This window comes from Macaca fascicularis, chromosome 11, assembly GCF_037993035.2.
Source record: "Macaca fascicularis isolate 582-1 chromosome 11, T2T-MFA8v1.1".
Classification (NCBI taxonomy): domain Eukaryota; kingdom Metazoa; phylum Chordata; class Mammalia; order Primates; family Cercopithecidae; genus Macaca; species Macaca fascicularis.
The window spans coordinates 83417647-83444991 of NC_088385.1; the positions used below are offsets into that span (position 1 = coordinate 83417647).

Sequence of the window (27345 nt, forward strand, 5' to 3'; positions counted from 1 at the left end):
AGTAGGGGGCCAGGAAAACTAAGACATGAAAGGAAGAAAAGCTAACTCATTCATCAATCTGAACATTGTTATAGGTAACTCAGGCTCATTTCTCTGGATCTTTGAATAGCTACCTAGAATTGTCTGCCTTCCCCCAATGTGGCAGACATATCCTAAGGTAACCCCCAATGATCTCTGCGTTCTGGTATTAATGACCTTCTTTATGCCCCTCACCCTAAGCCTGGGTAGAATTTGTGAACTGCTTCCAGCCAGAAGAATAAGGCAAAGGTGATAGGATGTTACTCCCATGATGTAATGTAATACATGCATTACAATATATGACAAACGTGATGGGATATCACTCCCATGATTATGTTATATAAGAATCTGTCTTGATAGCAGACCCACTCTCTCACTTTCCTGCTGGTCTTGAGGAAGCAAGTTGTTATGTTAAGAACTGCCTATTGGAGAGGACCACATGACAAAGAACTCAGAGGTGGTTTGTAGAAGCTGAGAGCCAGCAGAAACAAAACAAAACAAAATCCTGAAGCTCTTAGTCCTACGACTGTAAGGAAATGAATTCTCCCAACAACCTGAGAGAGTTTGGAAGAAGATTTTTCTTTCTTCATACTTCCAGATGGGAACATGGTCCAGCCAACACCTTCACTGTAGCCTGGAGAGACCCCAAGGTAGAAAACCCAACTAAACTGTATCTGGACTCCTGACCTACAGAAAGAGAGATGGTAAATGTGTGTTATTTTAACCTGTTCAATTTGTGTTAATTTGTTACATCGAATTGGAAAACTAATACAGATTTTGGTGCCTAGAGATAGAATGCTGCTGTAATAAATATGTAAAAATATATCTGTGGCTTTGAAACTGATCAGTGGGCAGAGATTAGAAGAATGCTTGAAAAGTATGATAGACAAAACCCAAATCACTGCCAACAAACTGTCAGTAGAAGACTGCTGTTGAGGACTCAGAAGGAAGTAAGGAACATGCTATAGGAAACTGGAAGAAGGGAGATCCTTGTTATGTACTGGTATAAAGCTTAGTGAAATTATTTCTTACAATTATGTTGAAAGCAGAATTTGTAAATGGATGAATTTGATTATATAGTTAAGGAGATTTCCAAGCAAAGGTTGAAGGGGACAACTGGTTTCTTCTTGCTACTTACAGGAAAGTGCAAGAAAAGAGACAAATTGAGAGAAGAACTATTAAGCAAAAAGGAATCAGTACTTGATAATTTAAAAAATCCTCATCCTCCCCAGATGGCAAAAAATATTAACAATTGGAGATGGCTTTTGGGCACTGTCAGAAAAGCCTACTCTAGAGAAAATGCCCTTGAAGTTACTCTATAATCTTTGTTAAAGCCCCAGAAACATCAAAGGTCCAAGTATTCAGGTATATTTCAAGAGACGGCACTTAGATTTGAAAAGATCCAAGGGTATGCCTCAGATCTTCTCAAACTATTGAGCCTCTAGGAAGCTTAAAGGAGATGGAATTATTTTTGAAACAATCTGTAGATGTGGCCTTTGTCTGATAAGAGTAAATGCCACTGAAATACATACAGAACCACAACATTCTTGAGAAAATTATTTCTGCAGAAACAGTGCCAACTTGGAATAAGACAGAAAAAAAAGACTAGAAAATGAAAAGAGGATGTCAGACCTCCAAAATTTTACTGGCAGAAAGCAGGCTGATAAAACTACTCATCTACAAACACATGCTACCTTCCATGAAAAAGGAAGAATGACTCAGATGGTGGAACTAAGAACCCAGAAAGCAGAGCCAAGAGCCATGAAGGATCATTCCCAAGCCTAGAAACCTGATTAAGGAACTTCCAATAAATTCAGTTGTATTTCAAAACTTCTATAGACCAGTGACTCCTTTTTACTGTGCATTTCCCCTATTTTTAAACTGGAATGTCTATAGCTGTTATCCTGTGTCTGTCCCACCATTGTATGTTGGGTGTGTTGGAGGCAGATAACTCATTTGCTTGGTTTCACAGGTCCATAGTTAGAGAATAACTGTGTCCAGGAGCTTTACTTAACAGGTTATACGTAGGAGGTTCATCTGCACCTGGACTTCATTCACGTGATGAAATTTCAGAATTTGAGCTGATGGTATAATGAATGAAACTCTTGGGAACTGATATGGTTTGGCTCTGTGTCCCCACCCAAATCTCATCTTGAATTGTATTCCCACAATTCCCATGGGCTGTGGGAGGGGCCCTGGTGGGAGATAATTTGAATCATGGGGGTGGTTCCCCCATACTGTTCTCATGGTAGCAAATAAGTCTCATGAGATCTGATGGTTTTATGAGGGATTTTATCAGGGGTTTCCACTTTTGCATCTTCTTCATTTTCTCTTGCCACCACCATGTAAGAAGTGCCTTTCACCTCTCACCATGATTCTGAGGCTTCCCCAGCCATGTAAGTCCAATTAAACCTCCTTTTCTTCCCAGTCTCAGGTATGTCTTTATCAGCAGTGTGAAAATGGACTAATACAGGAATCTTGGAAGGGGAGAAACCATATATTTCATATGGGAGGGCCTGAGGAAAGACTGGCAGACAGAACCTAGGCTGATTCTCCAATGACCTCCACTTGCTGTTATTAATGCCCTTGTTAATTACATCCCACGAATACGGGAGGAATCTGTGAAGCATCTAACTTATAGAATATGGCAAAAGTGACAGAATGGCATTCTTATAACATTACGTTATGTAAGACTTCATATTGCTAGTAGATTCTTCTGCTGGCCATGAAGAAGCAAACTGCTATGTTGCTGCCTATGGAGTAGACCACATGGCAGGCAACTTGAATGGATTCTAGGAGCTAGTGGCACCTCCAGCTGACAGCCAGCCAACACACTAAAGCTTTCAGTCTTATATCCTCAATGAAATAAATTCTTTCAGCAACCTATGTAACCTTGGGAGCAGATGAGCTTCCCAATGAGAACACAGCCCACCTAATGCATTGACTCTAGCCTGGAGAGACCTGGAAGCAGAAAATCCAAATAAACTGTGTCTGTACTCTTGACCACAGAAACTGGGATATAATACATGTTATTGTTTTAAGCTGCTAGATTTGGTAACTTGTTATGCAGCAATAGATTACAAGCACAGTCAAGGATTGTCCCAAAGAGTGTTAATTTCTTTACTCTTCCAGGTTGTACATGCCCAAGTGCAGAGTGGGTTCTTATTGGCATCCATGCCATATCATCAGAACAGCACAGGTGTTGAAATGATAAATATGTGAAAAATAAGGGGTGGTTCCAAGACAGCTGAATAGGAACAGCTCCAGCCTCTAGCTCCCAGCGTGAGCAACACAGAAGACAGGTGATTTCTGCAGTTCCAACTGAGGTACTGGATTCATCTCATGGGGCCTGTCAGACAGTGGGTGCAGGACAGTGCGTGCAGCCCACCAAGTGAGAGCCGAAGCAGGGCAAGGCATTGCCTCACCTGGGAAGCGCAAGGGGGAAGGGAATTCCCTTTCCTAGCCAAGGGAAACCATGACACACAACACCTGGAAAATCGGGTCACTCCCACCCTAATACTGCGCTTTACCAAGGGTCTTAGCAAACAGCACACCAGGAGATTATATCCTGCGCCTGGCTCGGAGGGTCCCATGCCCCCAGAGCCTCCCTCATTGCTAGCGCAGGAGTCTGAGATCTAACTGCAAGGCGGCAGCGAGGCTGGGGGAGGAGTGCCCGCCATTGCTGAGGCTTGAGTAGTTAAACAAAGCAGCTGGGAAGCTCGAACTGGGTGGAGCCCACCGCAGCTCAAAGAGGCTGGCCTGCCTCTGTAGACTACACCTCTGGGGACAGGGCATAGCCAAACAAAAGGCAGCAGAAACCTCTGCAGATTTAAATGTCCCTGTCTGACAGCTTTGAAGAGAGTAGTGGTTCTCCTAGCATGGAGTTTGAGATATGAGAAAGGATAGACTGCCCGCTCAAGTGGGTCCCTGACCCCCGAATAGCTTAACTGGGAGACACTCCCCACTAGGGGCAGACTGGCACCTCACACCTCACACGGCTGGGTACCACTCTGAGATGAAGCTTCCAGAGGAACGATCAGGCAGCAATATTTGCTGTTCAGCAATATTCACTCGTCTGCAGCCTCCGCTGCTGATACCCAGGCAAACAGGGTCTGGAATGGACCTCCAGCAAACTCCAACAGACCTGCAGCTGAGGGTCCTGACTGTTAGAAGGAAAACTAACAAACAGAAAGGACATCCACGCCAAAACCCCATCTGTGCGTCACCATCATCAAAGACCAAAGGTAGATAACACCACAAAGATGGGGAAAAAACAGAGCAGAAAAGCTGAAAATTCTAAAAATCAGAGTGCCTCTCCCCCTCCAAAGGAACGCAGCTCCTCGCCAGCAACAGAACAAAGCTGGACAGAGAATGACCTTGACGAATTGAGAGAAGAAGGCTTCAGACGATCAAACTTCTCCAAGCTAAAGGAGGAAGTTTGAACCCATTGCAAAGAAACTAAAAACCTTGAAACAAGATTTGATGAATGGCTAACTAGAATAACCAATGTAGAGAAGTCCTTAAATGACCTGATAGAGCTGAAAACCATGGCATGAGAACTACGTGACAAATGCACAAGCTTCAGTAACTGATTCAATCAACTGGAAGAAAGGGTATCAGTGATTGAAGATCAAATGAATGAAACGAAGCGAGTATAGAAGTTTCGAGAAAAAAGAGTAAAAAGAAACGAACAAAACCTCCAAGAAATATGGGACTATGTGAAAAGACCAAATCTACGTCTGATTGGTGTACCTGAAAGTGATGGGGAGAACAGAACCAAGCTGGAAAACACTTTTCAAGATATTATCCAGGAGGACCTCCCCAACCTAGCAAGACAGCCCAACATTCAAATTCAGGAAGTACAGAGAACATCACAAAGATACTCCTTGAGAAGAGCAACTCCAAGACACATAATTGTCAGATTCACCAAAGTTGAAATGAAGGAAAAATGTTAAGGGCAGCCAGAGAGACAGGTCGAGTTACCCACAAAGGGAAGCCCATCAGACTAACAGTGGATCTCTTGGGAGAAACTCTACAAGCCAGAAGAGAGTGGGGGCCAATTTTCAACATTCTTAAAGAAAAGAATTTTCAACCCAGAATTTCATATCCAGCCAAACTAAGTTTCATAAGTGAAGGAGAAATAAAATCCTTTACAAACAAGCAAATGCTGAGAGATTTTGTCACCGCCAGGCCTGCCCTACAAGAACTCCTGAAGGAAGCACTAAACATGGAAAGGAACAACCGGTACCAGCCACTGCAAAAAAATGCCAAAATGTAAAGACCATCGATGCTAGGAAGAAATTGCATCAACTAATGAGCAAAATAACCAGCTAACATCATAATGACAGGATCAGTTCACACATAACAATGTTAACCTTAAATGTAAATGGGCTAAATGGTCCAATTAAAAGACACAGACTGGCAAATTGGATAAAGAGTCAAGACCCATCAGTTTACTGTATTCAGGAGACCCATCTCACATGCAGAGACACACATAGGCTCAAAATAAAGGGATGGAGGAAGATCTACCAAGCAAATGGAAAACAAAAAAAGACAGGGGTTGCAATCCTAATCTCTGATAAAACAGACTTTAAACCAACAAAGATCAAAAGAGACAAAGAAGGCCATTACATAATGGTAAAGGGATCAATTCTACAAGAAGAGCTAACTATCCTAAATATATATGCACCCAATACAGGAGCACCCGGATTCATAAAGCAAGTCCTTAGAGACTTACAAAGAGACTTAGACTCCCACACAATAATAATGGGAGACTTTAACACCGCATTGTCAACATTAGACAGATCAACAAGACAGAAAGTTAACAAGGATATCCAGGAATTGAACTCAGCTCTGCACCAAGTGGACCTAATAGACATCAACAGAACTCTCCACCCCAAATCAACAGAATATACATTCTTCTCAGCACCACATCGCACTTACTCCAAAATTGACCACCTAGTTGGAAGTAAAGCACTCCTCAGCAAACGTAAAAAAAAAAAAAAAAAAAAAAAACAAAAAAAAAAAACAGAAATTATAACAAACTGTCTCACAGACCACAGTGCAATCAAACTATAACTCAGGATTAAGAAACTCACTCAAAACCACTCAACTACATGGAAACTGAACAACCTGCTCCTGAATGACTACTGGGTACATTACAAAATGAAAGCAGAAATAAAGATGTTCTTTGAAACCAATGAGAACAAAGACACAACATACCAGAATCTCCGGGATACATTTAAAGCAGTGTGTAGAGGGAAATTTATAGCACTAAATGCCCACAAGAGAAAGCAGGAAAGATCTAAAATTGACACTCTAACATCACAATTAAAAGAACTAGAAAAGCAAGAGCAGACACATTCAGAGCTAGCAGAAGGCAAGAAATAACTAAGACCAGAGCAGAACTGGAGGAGAAAGAGACACAAAAACCCTTCAAAAAAAATCAATGAGTCCAGGAGCTGGTTTTTTGAAAAGATCAACAAAATTGATAGACTGCTAGCAAGACTAATAAAGAAGAAAAGAGAGAAGAATAAAATAGATGCAATAAAAAATGATAAAGGGGATATCACCACCGACTCCACAGAAATACAAACTACCGTCAGAGAATACTATAAACACCTCTACGCAAATAAGCTAGAAAACCTAGAAGAAATGGATAAATTCCTGGACTCATACACTCTCCCAAGACTAAACGAGGAAGAAGTTGAATCCCTGAATAGACCAATAACAGGCTCTGAAATTGAAGCAATAATTAATAGCCTACCAACCAAAAAAAGTCCAGGACCAGACAGATTCACAGTTGAATTCTACCTGAGGTACAAGGAGGAGCTGGTACCATTCCTTCTGAAACCATTCCAATCAATAGAAAAAGAGGGAATCCTCCCTAACTCATTTTATGAGGCCAACATCATCCTGATACCAAAGGCTGGCAGAGACACAACAAAAAAAGAGAATTTTAGACCAATATCCCTGATGAACATCGATGCAAACATCCTCAATAAAATACTGGCAAACCAAATCCAGCAGCACATCAAAAAGCTTATTCACTATGATCAAGTGGGCTTCATGCCTGGGATACAAGGCTGGTTCAATATGCGCAAATCAATAAACGTAATCCAGCATATAAACAGAACCAAAGACAAAAACCACATGATTATCTCAATAGAAGCAGAAAAGACCTTTGACAAAATTCCACAACAGCCCTTCATGCTAAAAACTCTCAATAAATTCGGTATTGATGGGACGTATCTCAAAATAATAACAGTTATTTATGACAAACCCACAATCAATATCATACTGAATGGGCAAAAACTGGAAGCATTCCCTTTGAAAACTGGCACAGGACAGGGATGCCCTCTCTCACCACTCCTATTCAATATAGTGTTGGAAGTTCTGGCCAGGGCAATCAGGCAGGAGAAAGAAATAAAGGGTATTCAACTAGGAAAAGAGGAAGTCAAATGGTCCCTGTTTGCAGATGACATGACTGTATATTTAGAAAACCCCATCATCTCAGCCCAAAATATCCTTAAGCTGATAAACAACTTCAGCAAAGTGTCAGGATACAAAATCAATGTGCAAAAATCACAAGCATTCTTATACACAAATAACAAACAGAGAGCCAAATCATGAGTGAACTCCCATTCACAATTGCTTCAAAGAGAATAAAATACCTAGGAATCCAACTTACAAGGGATGTGAAGGACCTCTTCAAGGAGAACTACAAACCACTGCTCAATGAAATAAAAGAGGACACAAACAAATGGAAGAGCATACCATGCTCATGGATAGGAAGAATCAATATCGTGAAAATGGCCATACTGCCCAAGGTAATTTATAGATTCAATACCATCTCCATCAAGCTACCAATGATTTTCTTCACAGAATTGGAAAAAATCACTTTAAAGATCATATGTAACCAAAAAAGAACCCACATTGCCAAGACTATCCTAAGTCAAAAGAACAAAGCTGGAGGCATCATGCTACCTGACTTCAAACTATACTACAAGGCTACAGTAGCCAAAACAGCATGGGACTGGTACCAAAACAGAGATATAGACCAATGGAACAGAACAGAGCCTTCAGAAATAATACCACACATCTACAACCATCTGATCTTTGACAAAAAGCTGACAAAAACAAGAAATGGAGAAAGGATTCCCTATTTAATAAATGGTGCTGGGAAAACTGCTAGCCATAAGTAGAAAGCTGAAACTGGATCCTTTCCTTACTCCTTATACAAAAATTAATTCAAGATGGATTAGAGACTTAAATGTTAGACCTAAAACCATAAAAACCCTAGAAGAAAACCTAGGTAATACCATTCAGGACATAGGCATGGGCAAGGACTTCATGTCTAAAACACCAAAAGCAACGGCAACAAAAGCCAAAGTTGATAAATGGGATCTAATTAAACTAAAGAGCTTCTGCACAGCAAAAGAAACTACCATCAGAGTGAACAAGCAACCTACAGAATGGGAGAAAATTTTTGCAATCTACTCATCTGACAAAGGACTAATATCCAGAACCTACAAAGAACTCAAACAAATTTACAAGAATAAAACAAACAACCCCATCAAAAAGTGGGCAAAGGATATGAACAGACACTTCTCAAAAGAAGACATTCACGCAGCCAACAGACACATGAAAAAATGCTCATCATCACTAGCTGTCAGAGAAATGCACATCAAAACCACAATGAGATGCCATCTCACACCAGTTAGAATGGCAATCATTAAAAAATCAGGAAACTACAGGTGCTGGAGAGGATGTGGAGAAATAGGAACACTTTTACACTGTTGGTGGGACTGTAAACCAGTTCAACCATTGTGGAAGACAGTGTGGCGATTCCTCAAGGATCTAGAACTAGAAATACCATTTGACCCAGCCATCCCATTACTGGGTATATGCCCAAAGGATTATAAATCATGCTGCTATAAAGACACATGCACATGTATGTTTATTGTGGCACTATTCAAAATAGCAAAGACTTGGAACCAACCCAAATGTCCATCAATGACAGACTAGATTAAGAAAATGTGGCACATATACACCATGGAATACTATGCAGCCATAAAAAAGGATGAGTTCGTGTCCTTTGTAGGGACATGGATGCAGCTGGAAACCATCATTCTCAGCGAACTATCGCAAGAACAGAAAACCAACCACCGCATGTTCTCACTCATAAGCGAGAATTGAGCAATGAGAACACTTGGACACAGGGTGGGGAACATCACACACCAGGGCCTGTTGGAGGGTGGGGCGGGGGAGGGATAGCATTAGGAGATATACCTAATGTAAATGACAAGTTAATGGGTGCAGCACACCAACATAGCACATGTATACATATGTAACAAACCCGCACATTGTGCACATGTACCCTAGAACATAAAGTATAGTAATAAAAAAAGAACAAAAAAATAGCAAAGCAGTCTTAAAAAAAAAAAAAAAAGAAATGATAAATATGTGGTACGGTTGCACAAAACTGGTTGCCATAGCAGTAGTTGGTATAAAAGGTAGGCTGAATGAATATGAAAAAGATTATTCTAGTTTGTCTCATCCTGGCTAGCATTTCAGGGAGTCTGTGTTGCTTGACTGGGTGGGGGCAACCAGATCATCATCTCTGAAGGGTCTGAACTCTAATTGTCGCTCTTTCAGTGAGTCTTAGTTTTTACAATTACCCATTTATACTTATCACCAGACATGGAGCACCAAGAGATAACTCAGTGAATCCTATGTGTTCCATGCATCGGACTTCCTGTCTTCATTGGGTAGCAGCAACTCTATTTCATATGGGTAATCAAGGTCAGTTATCACCACCAAGATAGTAAGTGTTTTCATTGATGGGCCACTGACACAAGTTATCTAAAATGACCATGTGGTAGTTATAGTTTCCAGTTCAGTGGAGACATCATGTGTGCCCTCAGAGTAGTCCCTTTCATACCAAACAAGTGCTTCTAATCCTGAAAAGCCTAAGAACGCACAGATAGGAAGCCCAAATTCTGCAAAGGGGTCAATGGGAGTATTGGTGACAGCCATTCCTATATCCACCCTTTGGTTCCTGGACCTGTATATTCTGGCTATTGGAAACACACCACTATAAATCAGCTATACTTTTTTTTTTTTTTGAGATGGAGTCTCGCTCTGTCACTTAGACTGGAGTGATCTCGCGCTGGAGTGGCGCAATCTCGGCTCACTGCAGCCTCCGCCTCCTGGGTTCTAGCAATTCTCCTGCCTCAGCCTCCTGGGTAGCTGGGATTACAAGCACACACCACCACACCCAGCTAATTTTTGTATTTTTAGTAGAGATGAGGTTTTGCCAATGTTGGCCAAGCTCATTTCGAACTCCTGACCTCAGATGATCTGCCTGCCTTGGCCTCCCAAAGTGGTAGAATTACAGGCGTGAGCCACTGTGCCCAGCCATCAGCTATACATTTAATGCACCTATCTTATTCTTGAGAACAATACTCTATCCCTTTGAAGTGTTAGTCCTGAGTGGGTTCCTTAGCTAAGTCTTTATTAGATTATTTCATTGTTCCATTAGGATGGCCAATTTCATGTTTATGCCCCATTATTACACCTACTTTATCATAAAATGGGCCCTTTGATACAAAAAAATAGGTAGAATTCAATGCCAGTAAATCAGGCATTCTGTAAGTTCTTGTATGGTGGGTGGTGCTGGCAAAGGCACCTATAACAGTGAAGAAAAATGTATACCCATAATAGGTAGCAATTCTGATAAGTACAATTTGCTATCCCCTCCAGGATTGAAAGAGTCCAATATAATCAACTTCCCACTGAATGGTTGACTGGCCTTCTTAAGGGATGGTGCCATAATGAGGACTTAGCATTTACCTTTGCTGCTAATAGACTGGACAAAGAGTGTGGCAGTAGCCCAGGAGACAGGGAGTTCATGCTATTGGATCATTCACAGCCTTTATCCCTGCCACCATGGCCATGCAATTATCATGGGCCCTTTGTGTAAACACAGATATTGCTGAGAAGAGAGGCTGAATGATTTCTACTAGACAAGTCCTCTCTACTTGATTGTTTAGTGCTTTCTCTGCAGTATAGGCTCTCTGATAGGCATTGATGTAGCACACAAATTTCTGTACACTTTGTGCCTACTCCAGTGGTCTACCCGTACCTTTATTCCTTGGACATTTTTATATCCCATTTTCCAGTCTTTCTCCTCTAGGCCCTTCTGACTAACCAACAAGCCAACTGCCATCATTCAAAGGTCCATGTACATCTATACATCAGGCCTTTTCTTCCTTTATAGAAAGTAATTGATCAGGTACACTGCTTACAGATCTGCAGTTGGGAGATTTTCCCTTCAGGAATACCCTTAAGGAGGGTGGTTGTGTAGCAGCAGTCCATTTGGAGTTAGCACCAACATAGCACCAACAGATTGAGCTGACCTTTCTGTAATTAAGATTCCATGTGCTATTTTGCAACATCATGCATTTAGTCATTTGGAAAATAGTGCTTCATTGAGTTATGCATATCTTCCAAGTGCTGACACATTTCATTTTGAAATACCCAAAAAATCACATGTATTATTGTCACCACTGATCTCATCAGAAAATTTTTGAAGAATCAAGAACCTGCCAGATTCACAGAGGTAGATATGAGTTTTAAAAAATTATAAATTTTGTTTGAAAGCTCAAATGTTATCACTGGCAACAAATGCTGTGAGTTGTTTTCCTTGAAGTGACAGGCTCACTTATTTTTGAGAGAAGTTCTGACACATACCTAAGTCTGAATAACTATAGTTTATATGTCTGTCATTCTTTCAAGTAAAGATAATTTTCCATGTAAAATAGTGGTTTGTTTAACTCACAACTCAAGCACAAAAATCATTTTCGTTGAGATAACCTTAGAACTTTGGTATGCAACAGGAATATATTATGCATTTTGCCTCAGAATTTTAAAAAATACATAATCAAAGGTTGAGATTTAATAAAATTAATCATGCTCTTTTATCAAGAATATTATTAAATGAAAATGAAAAACTGTCTTGTTTTTCTCGGATATAGCAGTAAAGAATTCAATGTCTGCTAGTACACTTTTGGTACTACTGCCTTCATTTCTGTTAAAGCACCAGCGATTTTACCCACCATTGCCTTTGTTTCATAGTGCAAATGTCAACTCAGTGAGAAAGCCAAGTAATGTCTAGTATTATTGTAAAAATAGTTTTGATCTTGTATATACTTGAAAGCATCTTCCCTGAAATTCCCTGGGGCCTGCAGATCACATTTTGTGAACCATGGTCAAGAGAAAAATCTGAGTCCTATGTGGTATCTATCCACTTTTCACACAATTTGCCCCTCTGAGAAGAGTCTGTGCTGTTTTCACCAATCCTGGCTTTGACACCTCTTTCATTGGCCTTTTCTGCTCGCTGATATCATGACCATCATATTCCGTTCTGAGTTCTAGTTCAGTTTCCCATGTCTAACCATTTATTCTTGTCATCAAAGTAAAGAGTCTTTGCTTCTCTTTGTATCTACTTGATGAAATCTCACACGAATCTTTCAATGATTCTATTTTAATTCTTGATCTTCTCTTGTTACCAAACAGGCCCTTCAGGATAGAACTTAATTTCATTCACTATTCTTTTATTCATGCATTATTTATTTATCAAAAAAAAACCCACATTTTCTGTAGATCTACTATGTCATTTCCCAGAGAGATGGCATTTGCTTTTGGCCTTAAAGGGTGACATTATTTGGACAGGTAAAATGAGTTTAAGTTTTTCAAAATATAATAAATAATACCAGATTATGGAGGTAAAATGACAATATATGGGACAATATATGACAATAATAGGGAGATTGCTTAGGGAAGCTCAAGGAGAATGCATACAGTGAGTAATTAAAGACAAAGCCAGAAAGAAATTGCAGCGTCATCTCATAAAATTTGTTGAATACTTGATGTTTATTTGGTAAGCAATAGGGAGCTACTGGAGATATTTGAGCAGAAGCAAGAAGTAATGGTGTAAAACGGGCTCAATATCAGAGTTTGCTTAGGATTTATACAGAGGAAGAATTTGGTGGGAAAAAATAAACTTGAAGCAAGAAAATCAGGTTGGAGGCCTGAACTAGGTGGGTAGGCACAGAAATGGAGATGGATGGAGTTAGATTTTGAGTACAAGTAAGATCAGTAGGCAGTGGTGAAGGAGAAGTTCTTGTCAAAAATAATTACAGTTTCAAGCATGAGTTGCTAGGAGAATGGTGAACTATTAATAGAAATCAAATAATCAGAAAAAGAAACAGTTTGTGTGAGGCAAGATGATGAGTTCAGTTCTCTACCTGTTAGGCATGTAAGTGGCTATACTCAACAGGGGCCTATTTATAAATTTTATACCATTTACAAGAACTGCAACCTAACAGATATTAGAAGATTGTGGTTATAGTTACACTGGCTTTATATGTCTCCTTGCAATATAAATATATTAAAGTGCAGTTGTTATTTTAATTTCCTGTAGAGTTTTTCTCTGGACTAATGTAGCAGGGATATAGAGCTCTTCCGTGGTTCATATATCACAAAGATTGCTCTTATAAAGTGATATATGCTTATTGAGTGTATATGTCAGTTATTATGCTAAATTTTACACATTTTACGTCAACTAATCCTTACATCAGCTCTTTGGTATTAGTATGTGGATTTTATAAGAGAAATCAAGATGCAAAGAGGTTAAGTAACTTCCCCAGGGTCAAATGGGAAGCAGTGTAATGACATTTGAACCCAGATTCTGTATGGCCCTTCTTTTTTGACTCCATACTGATAAAGTACCTATTTGCCTCCTTCCCTTTTCCTTTTCATAGAATGAAAGGACATAGTGCCTGTTAGCACAGACTATTGGTCTTTACTCCATGAATGTATCCAGGGATGCATTTAGTGCCTGCTTAGGAGATCTGTCTTAGGAACGGCTTGTGATCAGTGGCTCTTCTTGGGGCAACTACTTTCATGAGAGATATATTAAGTAATAAAATTATTTAACTAAAAAGTCACGCCTTAAAAGAACAAATAAAACAGTTTTGAATTATAACTATACTAAAGTCATTAAAAAAAATAAAAAGCTACATAAGGTCCTTTGAAACCACTTAAATTTAGACAAACAGCAGAGAATGCCCTTAATAGCAAGTCTGAAGATCAAAGTGTGGAACTCTTCCTAAAGGAAACACAGAGGATGTCCTGAGTGGGCTCCTTAGCTAAGTCTTTATTAGATTATTTCATTGTTCCAGAGGATTATTTCATCCTCCAGAGGATGAAAAGTCTGGAGATTAATGCTGTGATTGGCTGATGCTCCAACACAGAGTGCAGAGAGCAGGGATTCATCAAGAGGAAAGATACATCTGTGCTACAGGCTTTACATTGCACTGCCTGGCACTTGGTGAATTCTTATTAAATATAAGTTCCTGTCTTTCTCCCCTTTTGTATTTTACAAAATGTTTTTCCACATCTTATTGTATTTACTCTGTATAATAAAAAGAAAACCCTGACAAATAAACTCTTATCATTCACATTACAGAGGTACATAAGCCTTTACTTGTTAAAGCTGAGAATGACTGGATAATTCTGCAGCACAATCTCTCCAACCTGAGTGTTCTGGTTTTGCATTCTGCCTATAGGACTTTATCATCTGTTCTCTGACTCAACCGTCAACCAGAAAATGTTTAAATTTACCAATAACCTGGAAGCTCCCCCCCAGCACCCCCGCCCCCCACCCCGCAACCCTCCAAGTTGTCCCGCCCTTCTGAACCAAACCAATGTACATTTTAAATGTATTTGATTGATGTATTTAAATGTATTTGATTGATGTCTCCCCAAATTGTATAAAACCAGACTGTGCCCTAACCACTTGGGGCACATGATCTCAGGATCTTCTGAGGGTTGTGTCATAGGCCATGGTCACTCATATTTGGCCCAGAATAAATCTCTTTAAAATATTGTACAGAGTTGGACTCCTTTTCTCAACAGTCTCTATCACTTGCCATCAAATGTTCTAACAAATACACTTTTTTAAAAGTAAGTTTTAGGCTTCTCAGGCCTGCCACTTTCTCTCCAGCTGCCCATGAGAAATCTCAGAAAGACAAAGAGGAGGAGGAGGAGAGTTCTTTCTTCCCTAGCAGAGAAGCAGACACTGTTTAGCAGCATAAAGTTACTTCTGATAAAGGGATGGATCGAGGACGTTCACAAAAGTACCAGTCTTAATATTCTGTTCAGTTTAGAGACAGTTGTAAAAATGTATAACCCTGTTCTCCATTCTGTTATTAAAAACTCTCTTTGAAAGATATTTACACAAAGGAGCCTTTTTAGAGGGGCTATGTCCTCTGAAGTTTCTCTATATCCTCTGGCAGTCTGCAATTCTAATTGGTTATCTTAGTAACTTGGTTCCCTAGTAATTGTATTCAAACTGACATCTCTACTATTTAAAAGGCAATTACATGTTTGCCAGATTTCTTTGTTGAGCCAGAAGAGAAGTTTAAAATGGCCTTCCCCTCTGCTTTATGGTCAAATGAAGAGCACATTCATGATTCTCTTGGTTTCCTTTTTCAAACAGATAGGTGAGAGTTTCTGTCTCATTAACTAGAATCAGTTGGGGTTGTAACTACTTCCCATTCTTATTGCTTCCGATTCTACTGCTATCATACAATTTATTTTTATTAACTGATCCCTAATACTGGGAAATGCATTTAAATTCCTTGAGTCCTTATTTCCTATTCTTTCCCACACCATATTTAAAAGATGAGTGTTTTCATTTCTGTAACATAGGCTTGCTGTGTATGAGGATTCTCAGGGGCTGGGCATGAGTGCTACTTGAAGAAAAACTAATTTGATTTTTGTGGTCTCTTGGGGAATTGGAAAACTCTCTGCAAAATTTCATTTTGTCAAGAAAGCAAACTCATTTTTGGGTGCATGTCCAAATAATATTTATTTTATCTGATGTGTTTGAGTAGTGTCTTCTGGATTTTAGAGGTTTTCCTGGTTCTACGGGTTTTTGTATGATATGTAGTCCAGACCTGGGTAACACCAGGGTTTCTCATGCTAATGCAGGCTCACAGTGATTGAAACCATAAGAGCAGATTGGAGCAGGGAACAGGGAGGACTAAAGCAGCTGTGGGCTGTGTAGACATTTCTCTCTCTTCACATAGCCTCCAACTTTCTCCATTTGGTCTTTCTGCATGAGCTAGTTTGGGCGTTCTCACATCATCAGGCCTTAGGGTATTTGGATTTCTCATATGGCAGTTCAGGGTTACAAAACAGAGTGTTCCAGCCAAAAAGACAGAAGCTGCATAACGTTTAATGACTCAGCTTCAGAAGTCATATAGTGTCACTTCCACTGCATCCTACTGGTTACAAGCAAGTCATAAGCCTCCCCAGATCTGAGATACTGATGAGGCAAAGTTTTAGGAGTATCAGAGAATGCTATATATTTTTTATTTTTGACTGTTATAAATATTCAAAATAACTGAAGAGGAGAAAGTAGACAACTAAGTAAATATAATGGACTATTTTCCCTTCTTCATTTCTGAGGTTCCAAGTTTTGCTATGGTACCATTTTACTCTCATGTGAAGAACTTCTTTTAGTATGCCTTTTAGAGCAGGTGCTCTGGCAAAGAGTGATATAAATTTTGCTTCATCTGAGAGTATCTCTGTTTTATTGTCATCCCCAAGGTATATTTTCACTTGATTTAGAATTCTGAGTTGACAGTTCTCTTCTTTTGCCCCTTTGAAAAATGTCATTCTACTTCCTTCTAGCTTCCATGATTTTAGAGCAGGTGCTCTGGCAAAGAATGCTATAAGTTTTGCTTCATATGAGAATATCTCTGTTTTATTGTCATCCTCAAGGTATATTTTCACTTGATTTAGAATTCTGAGTTGACAGTTCTCTTCTTTTACCCCTTTGAAAAACGTCATTCTACTTCCTTCTAGCTTCCATGATTTCTGATGAGAAATATGCAATCATTAAACTTATTGATCCTCCACTTGGATGTATCTTTTTTTCCTCTGGCTACTTTCAGCAGCATGATTATGATGTCTCTAGGCATGACTTTTTATTTTATTTTTATTATTATTATTTTTTTAGTTCATCTTGTTTGAGGTTTTCTTAGCTTCCTTTATCCGCACCTTTATGCCTTTCACCAAATCTGGGAAGTTTTCAACTTTCATTGAAATATTTTTTTTCTGTGTCATACCCTTCCTTCTCTCCTTCTAATATTATAATGATATAAATAGTATAACTTTGGTATTGTTTCATAGGTCCTTGAAGTATTGTTTATTTTTTAAAAAAAAAACTTTTCCTCTACCTTGTTCAGAGAGGGTAATTTCAATTCACCTATCTACAGATTCACTGAGTTTTTCCTCTGTCATCTCCATTCTGCTATGGAAGCCATCTAGTAAATTTTAAATTTTATTTTGTTTTTCATCTCTAAAATTTCCATTTAGTGTGTTTTCGATGTGTTTTTATTTTTATATCTTCTATTCCTCTTTGAAGACCTTATATCTTTCCACTGGTTTAAAGGGAGGGAGTTTATGAATTTGATAAAGAAAATGTGGTACACCATGGGATACTATGCAGACATAAAAAAGAATTAAATCATGTTCTTTGCAGCAACATGGATACAGATAGAGGCCATTATCCTAAGCAAATTAATGCAGGAACAGAAAATCAATTACTGCATATTCTCATTTATAAGTGGAAGCTCAACAGTGGTACTCATGGACATAAAGATGGCAACATAGACATTAGGGACTATTAGAGGGGCAAGAGATGGAGGATGATAAGGGTTGCAAAACCATTGGGTACTATGCTTAGGACTTGGGTGACATGATCAATTGTACCCCAAACCTCAATATCACACATTATATTTAGGTAACAAGCCTGCATATGTACCCTCTGAATCTAAAATAAAAGTTGACATTATTTTTTTTCAAAGAGTGTTTGTCCTCATCTCTTGAAGTGTCATTATAAAAGCTGTTTGAGAATTCTAACATCTGTATAATCTTGGAGTTAATAACTATTAATTGTCTTCTCTCTTGTGAAATGATGAGATTTGCCTGATTCTTCATGTGCTAAGTAATTTTGGATTATATATTGAACATCTTGACTATTAAGTTATGTGACTCTGAATCCTGTTTAAATCATATGAAATGGATTGTTTTTTATTTTTGTAGTTAATCAACACTTTAAATCCTATGAAATAGATTTTTTAAAAGTGTTTGTAGTTAACCAAAGTGTTTGTAGTTAACCAACCAACCCAGTTAGGTTTAGACTACAAGTTCCTACTATCCTTTTGTGGGCTATAGTTCTAATTCAGTTCCATTTTCATATCTTTACAGTGCTATTTGGATTTATTCCAGGTCTGGGCCACCCCATAGCCAGTCTTGGACTTGTGTAGTGGCCTACCCTATAATTCAGTTATCAAACCCTTTAGTATGCTATTCATGGTCAGATTTATGCACGTGCACCTTGGGGGTTAGCCCAGAAGTTTGTACAATTTTATGGATTATTTTCTTGAGCTCTGTTCTTTTCACAATCACCTTGATACTTTCAAGCTCCTAGCATACCCCCTTCCTGGTTCACTGGCTACAAATCCAGAGCTTTTGATTCTTTGCCCTGCTGTGCACAGCGTTTCAATTTGGGGCTAAGCAGTGAGGAAATATATGGAGAAAAATAGAGATATAGAGAAATCCAAATACATAGGCTTATATTCTTGAGACTATAGTTCCTTTGATCATAATAAATAATTATCTTGGAGTTTTATTTTTATTTTTTTTTTTTAACCTTTTTTTTTTTTTTTTTTTTTTTTTTTTTTGAGACGGAGTCTCGCTGTGTCTCCCAGGCTGGAGTGCAGTGGCGCGATCTCGTCTCACTGCAAGCTCCGCCCCCTGGGTTCACGCCATTCTCCCGACTCAGCCTCCCAAGTAGCTGGGACTACAGGCGCCCGCTACCACGCCCGGCTAATTTTTTTTTTTTTTGTATTTTTAGTAGAGACGGGGTTTCACCGTGTTAGCCAGGATAGTCTCGATCTCCTGACCTCGTGATCCACCCGCCTCGGCCTCCCAAAGTGCTGGGATTACAGGCTTGAGCCACCGCGCCCGGCCTATCTTGGAGTTTTAGACACAAGCCTGGCTGCTTCTCTTGTTACAAGATTGCCACAGGACTGGTACAAGAGAGAATGAAAAATGGGGACAAAAAACCCAGAAAATTTTCTCTACTCTCTCTGACCCATAAGGACCCTCTTTTCCACTCTGTGGACCAAAATAAAGGACTCCTCTTGGAGTACTTTCTTTCTGCACCCATTGTGCAGTTCCAGATTTCAGACTGCCTTTGAGTCCAGGACAGGAGATACTGGAGGAGGGATAACAGAAAGCTTATCACCAGTTAAGCAGTATTTCAAGTTTTGGTTTCCTTCCCCAGTCTGTCTGACCATACACTTTCCAGAGTCCTTAGATAACTGCTCTGTGCATTCTATCCAGAGTTTTTAGCTGCATTCAGTGGGAGAGAGAGGATGAAGTACTCTTACTTTACTGTGACACTCTGTTTAATAGCTAATATCTGCTTTTTCTTCTCTTGGGCTTCCTTTTCCTTTCTGTTATTATTTGAGTTAGATTTTTTAATTTGCCCTATCATCAAAGCTTGTGGAACCAAATGGAATGATTCTATGATTTGTTGTGTTGGTACTATGTTAACACTACACTGCCGTATTGCTGCCAACAAAGCTTTTGATTTTGAATTGCATTCATAAGGGTTATTTGACATAATTTTCTCTAGTGAAATAGCAAACAACAATGAAAATAAGAACTTACCTCTTAATCTGCAAAACCAAACCAAGTAAAAATCTCAAAAGATTCTTGGATCTGTAAATTATCAGTGTTCCTGGGTCTTATTTGGAAACTTATAATAATGAGACTGCCTAGATTAAAAAGAAAATTATATTGGATTTTTATGGTTTGAATTTGTGTCCCCACCCAAATCTCATATCGAATTGTAATCCTCAATGTTGGAGGAGGGTCTTGGTGAGAGGTGATTGGATCATGGGGGTGGATTTCCCCTTTGCTGTTCTCACGATAGTCAGTGAGTTCTCATGAGATCTGGTTGTTTAAAAGTGTGTAGTCCCTCGCCCTGCTCTCTCATTCTCTTTCTCCAGCTGCGTAAGACATGCCTGCTTCCTGTTTGCCTTCTGCCATGATTGTAAGTTTCCTGAGGCCTCCCCAGCCATGTTTCCTATACAGCCCGTGGAACCATGGGTCGATTAAACCTCTTTTCATTATAAATTACCCAGTCTCAAGTAGTTCTTTATAGCAATGCAAAAGTGGACAAATATATGAATTTTTTTGGATTCTGGAGATTCAGTGCTGTGGATTTCACATGAGTTTGGCTATTTTGACTAAAATGTGGCTGTTTGTCTTTCCATCTCTGCTTTGTTTCATATTTCAACCTCTGGCTCTCACTCACTATTTATGTCTCTTTGCCTTTTGAAATCACCCTTCTTGGTCCTGCTGTTATCCTACTACATTCTACCACTCAGTTGGTACTAGGGTGATGGTGGAATCATAGGCCTCCAATGAACCTCAAAAGCTACCTAGTCCAATCTCCTATCTGATGCAATGACTAACTACTCTTGGAAAAGAAGTTTCTATTATTTAATTGACCTTCTCCTTAAATTTCAACTCATTTTTTAAAAAAAATGTGAACTCTAGGTCAGGCACGGTGGCTTACGCCTGTAATCCTAGCAGTTTGGGAGTCCAAGGCAGGCGGATTGCCTAAGCTCAGGAATTCGAGATCAGGCTGAACAACATGGTGAAATCCCATCTCTACTAAAATACAAAAAAATAGCTGGGCGTGGCGGCGTGTGCCTGTAGTCCCAGATACTTGGTAGGCTGAAGCTGGAGAATTGCTTGAACCCGGGAGGCAGAGGTTGCAGTGAGCCGAGATTGTGCACTCCAGCCTGGGTGACAGAGCAAGACTCTGTCTCCAAATAAACTAACAAAAAAATATGAACTCTAAAAAGTTTATACAGAATAAGTACACATCACTTATTTTTAATAATCATAAATGTTTTTGCTAAAACTACTATTTTGAGTTTACCCAAAAAACTCAATAATATAATAATAATTATTTTCAATGAATTGCTGGTTTAAGTGAAACATAACTATACACACAGGACAAGGACAGGCACAGGTCTATACTCTCAATAAGTGCTGAAGGAAAGGGAAGCCTTGGGAATGTTTAGTCAGAAACCTCTGCTGGGTGATGTAGTGTTTAAGCTTTCCCTTGAAGAGAGTGGCTCAGCTGGAGAGATGGAATGGAGGGGGTTAGGAGAGGGCCTTTCAGGCAGAAATGGAACAACCAGATCTAGACTCACAAGGGAAATAAGAAAAGCATGAATAAGAAATAAGAAAAGTATGAATAACAGAAAGTGAAGGAATGAGAATGAGTGGCACTGATGTATGTCCTACTCTGAAAGTTAAGAAATCACGGATTTCCAATAGCCAATCTCTACCTTTCCGGAAGACCAAGAAACACATTTGGAAGGAATACAAAGCATATGGGCGTGAGGTTTAGGAATGAGAAGGCATCACATTTTAGGATCAGTGATGGTTAAATGTTCATCCTTGCCATAGGATCAACCTGGATTTAAAGTTTAGGTCTTCTTCCTGCTGACTGTGTGACCTCTCTCTGGAAAGGTTGTGTGTTTCCTCACTAGAAAAGTTATGCCTACCTCATTAAATAACATGTTTGTAAAATACTCAGAGTAATGGCTGGCACAAAGTAAACACTCAGTAAATGGTAGCTCTTACTATTATTATTTTTATGGAAGCTCTGAAGTGGTTGAAGATGGGTTTACCCCCCTCATTTCCACAGCAATTCATTAAGTAAATGTTTTCCAACTTGGGAACTTTTGTCTTCGTTATTATTATTTTTGTTATCATTATCTTTTGAGACAGGGTCTTGCTCTGTCTCCCAGGCTGGAGTGCAGTGGCGCAACCACAGTTCACTGCAACCTTGACCTCCCAGGCTCAAGCAATCCTCCTGCCTTAGCCTCCTGAGTAGCTGAGACTACAGGCACTTGCCATCATACCTGGCTAATTTTCATGTTTTTTGTAGAGACAGGGTTTCGGGTTTCTCCGTGTTGCTCAGGGTAGTCTCAAACTGCTGGGCTCAAGTGATCCTACTACCTCAGCCTCCCAAAGTGCTGTGATTACAGGCTTACAGGAGTGAGCCACCGTGCCTGACTTCTTTGTTATTATTAATTAGCATTCATATAACTTAATATTCCAAATATTCTGACAAAAATTTGTTTGCAACTTTAATACCACTCCTGACAGAAGGTAGGTGCTACAACAAAAGAGGAGTAAGGAGAACATAATTAAAAGAGCATATTGAGATAAGTAATTTGTGACCCAAATAATGGATCTGAACACTGCACCAACCAAGACTGTGTGCTGACAATCTGTCCATTCTTCTAACCCAACTGGTTACCACTAAATCCCCTCACCTGTTCTGCATGGACTGTCCCCTCAGCAGAAGTGCCTGGAATTACTTTGTTTCTACATAAAAATTTTATAGTGTTCAACTAGTATCCTGAAATCTTTGCAAGGAGTTACATGCTGTTTGAAAGATTCATAAGGAAATTGACTACTTGAATTTAGAAGTGCATTTTCCCATAAAAACTTGATTTAAACAATTTACTTCTGAGGTGAGTCCACCAACTGAATGCATAATGCAACTGAAAAATTAAATATATTAAACTAGAAAGGCAGTTTAAAAAAATGGATATAATATTGGCTATTAAGCAGAATAGGAAAATAGTGTTTGTCAATGAAACAGTAGCCCCAGGTTCAGACCTCTGCTCGGCTACTCCCTGGTTGTGTGAATCTGATCAGATCATTTTACCTCTCCATCCCACAATTTCTTCATCTGTAAAGAAAAGCTATTAAGCAGAATAGGAAAATAGTGTTTGTCAATGAAACAGTAGCCCCAGGTTCAGTCCTCTGCTCGGCTACTCTCTGGTTGTGTGAATCTGACCAGATCATTTTACCTCTCCATCCCACAATTTCTTCATCTGTAAAGAGAAGCGTAGGAAGACTTTTTAAAAGTCTTTCTTATTCCTATACCCACTAAAAGGAACTGAAAGAAGCTAATTATAGAAGGAAATTGTATACAGTGAAACTAAGAAAGGCCCTAACCTCATGCTACTAACTCATCAACCTCATCCACAAAGATGATCATCCACAAAGAACATCACGTGAAGTGACCTAAAAGAGAAGCAGTGTTCTGATGCAGGACTCTCTCGCTTCTGGACACAATGCAAACTAGAGATGAGACTGAAGCACTTCTAATTTATCCAGTTTAGAGAATGAAAGCTTCAAAGAAAGGGTGGGCATCAGGAAAGACAGCAAACCTTCTACTTTGAAACATTCCCCTGCTTAAATATCTCCAAGAGGCAACGTATCCAGAAGTCCTATTTAGGTTGGATTTGAGGATAGATATTGGTCAGAAGGGGGGGCCTTAAAGCTGATTTTGCAGAGTACTTTACATCAGACTGAGCGAATGTCAAAGGTCAATATCAAAGAACTGGGGAGAGGGCACTAATAAAATTATGGAGCCAACAGTCCCCAGGTACCCCCTGGCTCCGCCATAGATAGGAATAATGGGACAGGAGGAGGAAGCCTTCAACAAAGGAGAAACTGTTTTCTTCTGTTTAGAAACCACTTGGAGGGTAGTCATTGGGAAAACTCTGAAAGGCCACTGAAGCCCCAAGCTCAAAATCAGCTGACAGCTGTGTAGCTCTTTGTGTCTCAGTGTCCCTAGTGTGATGAGATGAGGGGAACTTGAGGCCACAGAAATCCAGCAGCTAACCCATCTCATAGTGGGGAGGAGTGAGACCTACCAGAGGGAATAGAAATGTGTCATGCCCAATTGTTGAGGGAGCCCACGTTGGCTACAAACACAGGCCTTTCTTTACCATAAGAGCAGGGCAGAATTCCCAGTAGACTAGAGAAAAATGAAGAATCAGGAAAGAGGTCAAGCCAGGCAATCAGCAAATGGCTTCCTGTGAAATCGATTTGGGTCATCAAACAGCAGAGAACTGTAAACAAAAAGTTGAACTTGAACTCTAAATGATCTCTAAATCTCATTCCAACTCTAATATCTCAAGGATCGGTGCATAATAAATCTTTATCACAAATTTTGATACTTAGAGAAACATACACTTAAGTGGAAAAGAATGAAGGTGGTAAGCGAGGATTTCATGGTGATTCTGAGGGGGGCTTTAAGTACTTGCAAATACTTTGAATTCAAGGGTTTTGCTATCATTGATTATACCTGCAATTTGAGGGCTCTCCTAGCAGGATGCAGAGCTGTCCAAGGAAGAGCAAACTCACTCTCTGTGGCCTACAAAAACATCGTTGAAGGCTGCAGGCCCACCTGGAGGGTATCTTGAGCTCTGAGCAGAAAACCAACACCTCTGACAAGAAGTTGCAGCTGATCAAGAACTATTGGGAGTGAGCTTCACATCACTGAGAAAAAACAAAAAACAAACCAAAACAAAAGAGAAAACTTATCAGGAGAAAGTCAAGTCTGAACTGAGATCCATATTCATTACTGTCCTGCAATTTTTGGATAACTATTTACTATCCAATGCAACTAATCTAGAGAGTACGAACTTTTATCAAAAATGAAGGGAGATTATTTCCAGTACATTTGTTGCATGTGGTGATGGTTGAAACAAATGATAGATAATTCCCAAGGAGCTTCCTAAGAGGCATTTGATATAGTAAAGAGATATAATCCATATACCCAACCTACCTGGGGCTGGCTCTTAATTTTTCTGTACTTTACTATGAGATCATTAATAACCCAGAGCTTGCCTGCATACCGACTAAAACCACTTTTGATGAGGCCATAGAAGAACTTGATACACTGAGTGAAGATTCAAAGACAGCACCCTTATCATGCAGTTGCTTATAGAGACAACCTAACATTACGGCCATCAGACAGTGCAAGAGAAGAATGTGATGTGGTAGAAGAGACAGAAAAGTAAATGCATACAAGGTGTAATCTTTCTTCTCTTCAAGAAACTTTCGTACACATCTCCATTGCCTTTTCCACTTGGATTTCCTGTGGCAAAGAAACCCATTCATGATGGCTGGGTGCGGTGGCTCACGCCTGTAATCGCAGCACTTTGGGAGGCCAAGGCAGGTGGATCACGAGGTCAGAAGATAGAGACCAGCCTAGCCAACATGGTGAAACCCTGCCTCCTCTAAAACTACAAAAATTAGCTGGGTGCGGTGGCAGACACTTGTAATCCCAGCTGCTCGGTAGGCTGAGGCAGGAGAATGGCTCAAACCCGGGCAGCAGAGGTTACGGTGAGCTGAGATCGCGCCACTGCACTCCAGCCTGGGCGACAGAGTGAGACTCCGTCTCAAAAAAAAAAAAAAGAAAAAGAAAGAAAGAAAGAAATTCATGTGTATGGGATCAACTGTTCATAGTTTTTCACAATGCAGCTTTGAGAAAACTCCATTCCTTTCGTTTGTCCTGGCCCTCCTGGTGTACAATTACTGCTATAGAAAAGTATTAATGGCTTTATTTCATATAAAATATTAGTAACTTCCACTTATAGACTAAAAATGTACTTGATATTTAAGTAATCTGAACAAATTCTGTAAGCAATTATGTTTTGTACTACTGTAAATATCTGAAAATATAGTTAATTACAATTCGAGAGTATTCTATGTAACTTTTTGATTTCTTTATTCCCTCCCTTACTCTTCTTCAAGGATTTCCTTTCAGTATGGAATGTCTCTGGCCTGGAGGGGAATTGGAATGTCTCCTATATAACAGTTTACGGAGGTCATGTGTATCCATAACAACAAGGATGCTGCTGTTTAAGTTGACAGCTTTCCTTCCCAATAAACATTCATGTACACCTTTTGTCTTTTACTTCCGGTATTCACCTTACCATGTAATAGAAGTATCATGTTGCTGCGAGGATACATGCATTGCTTTAGGTAAATTAAAATGCATATCAGTACTTAATACCCTAGAAAGCAGAAATACATTACACAAGTCCAATTCTGAAACTTTAGTATTTTTCTGTGCAGATTTGTGCACATGTGAGAGGGTATCCGTTTCATCTAGTGATTGCTATTCAGAGTTGGACCAGCGTTTTGTGTTGCTAATGCACCGTGGTCCCAAAAAAGCCTTGCAAAAATGTTATGCCCTGTGTAACAGCAGAGTAGCATAAAATACACTTACACTTTATAAGCCATTTACTGTTGCTTTGTAACAATTGCCTACTCGTATTTTAAGGAATAGGTGAGTTCACTACTTTCTGAAGTTTATCATAGTTCTCTTGTATCTTATGCAAAGTGTAGTAATGATACCCATAGTTCTGCATTGTGATACGCTTGTCTAGAGAAACCCAGAGATGTAAAAAATTGTACTACATTTCTCAGAGTGTTTTAACATAGATCAGCATCACAGGCTATCTATTCTTAAGATATAAATTATACATGTTAAGTGTTATATGGAATAAAGTGGACATTTTAAAGCTAGAAATAAAATGGAGGGTATGACAGAATCCTACTTGAAGAAGTAAGATTATAGGGACGGTACTAGGTCCGACAGTTCCCCATTCTGGTCAGCAGGTGGCACTAGAGTAGCTTGGATGCCAAATGGAACAAAGGGCAAAAATAGATCTGGCTCAAAACCTTTGGGTGAAAGTGCAGGAGAGGCAGGTGACTGGTTGTTTACATGTCAATATGTCTTATCTCTCTTTCTAAATTGTTCATTGTTTGAAGTGAGGCACACTTCTAGGTACAACAAAAAATTGTACTGAACTTTTCTGTGCCTTGGACTCTTACCTGATAATGGATACAATAATAATGCCTACCTCATAGCATTGTTGGGAGCTATTGTGAGAATAATGAATTAATGCATGTCAGTGCGACAGTGCAGATTGCAGAGTAAGTGTTCAGTAAATGTCAATTATTATGACTCTGCACAATGACCATGAGGCACACATAGTAGAAATTCAAAAGATATTAGTGGATGCAGCGAATTGCATGGGATGTTCATAAGCCTGATGCTTATAACTCAGAGACCACCTAGTATTAAAATATCTGTAAAACAGATTGGTATGGGAATAACTGGGAATAATTACTTACATGGTAATGTGACTGTTTTAAATGTTTGTAACCTCGAGAGTTCACTGAGAGTTCACTGAAATGCTATCTCTCTGAGTATTTTAGTTCACTGAGTCTTTTCAGAGATGTATTGTGAGGGAAATCTAAAACAGTAATAAATACTGCAAA

General features: G+C 39.4%; 1 long non-coding RNA gene and 1 pseudogene across 1 annotated transcript; both read left to right on the forward strand.

Annotated features, from left to right (window-relative positions):
• On the forward strand, nt 1-27345 carry LOC141408078 (uncharacterized). The gene is made up of 2 exons (XR_012420465.1): nt 1-722; nt 25810-27345. It is a non-coding gene; the product is annotated as an uncharacterized lncRNA (long non-coding RNA).
• On the forward strand, nt 24204-25073 carry LOC135966291 (14-3-3 protein theta pseudogene; annotated as a pseudogene).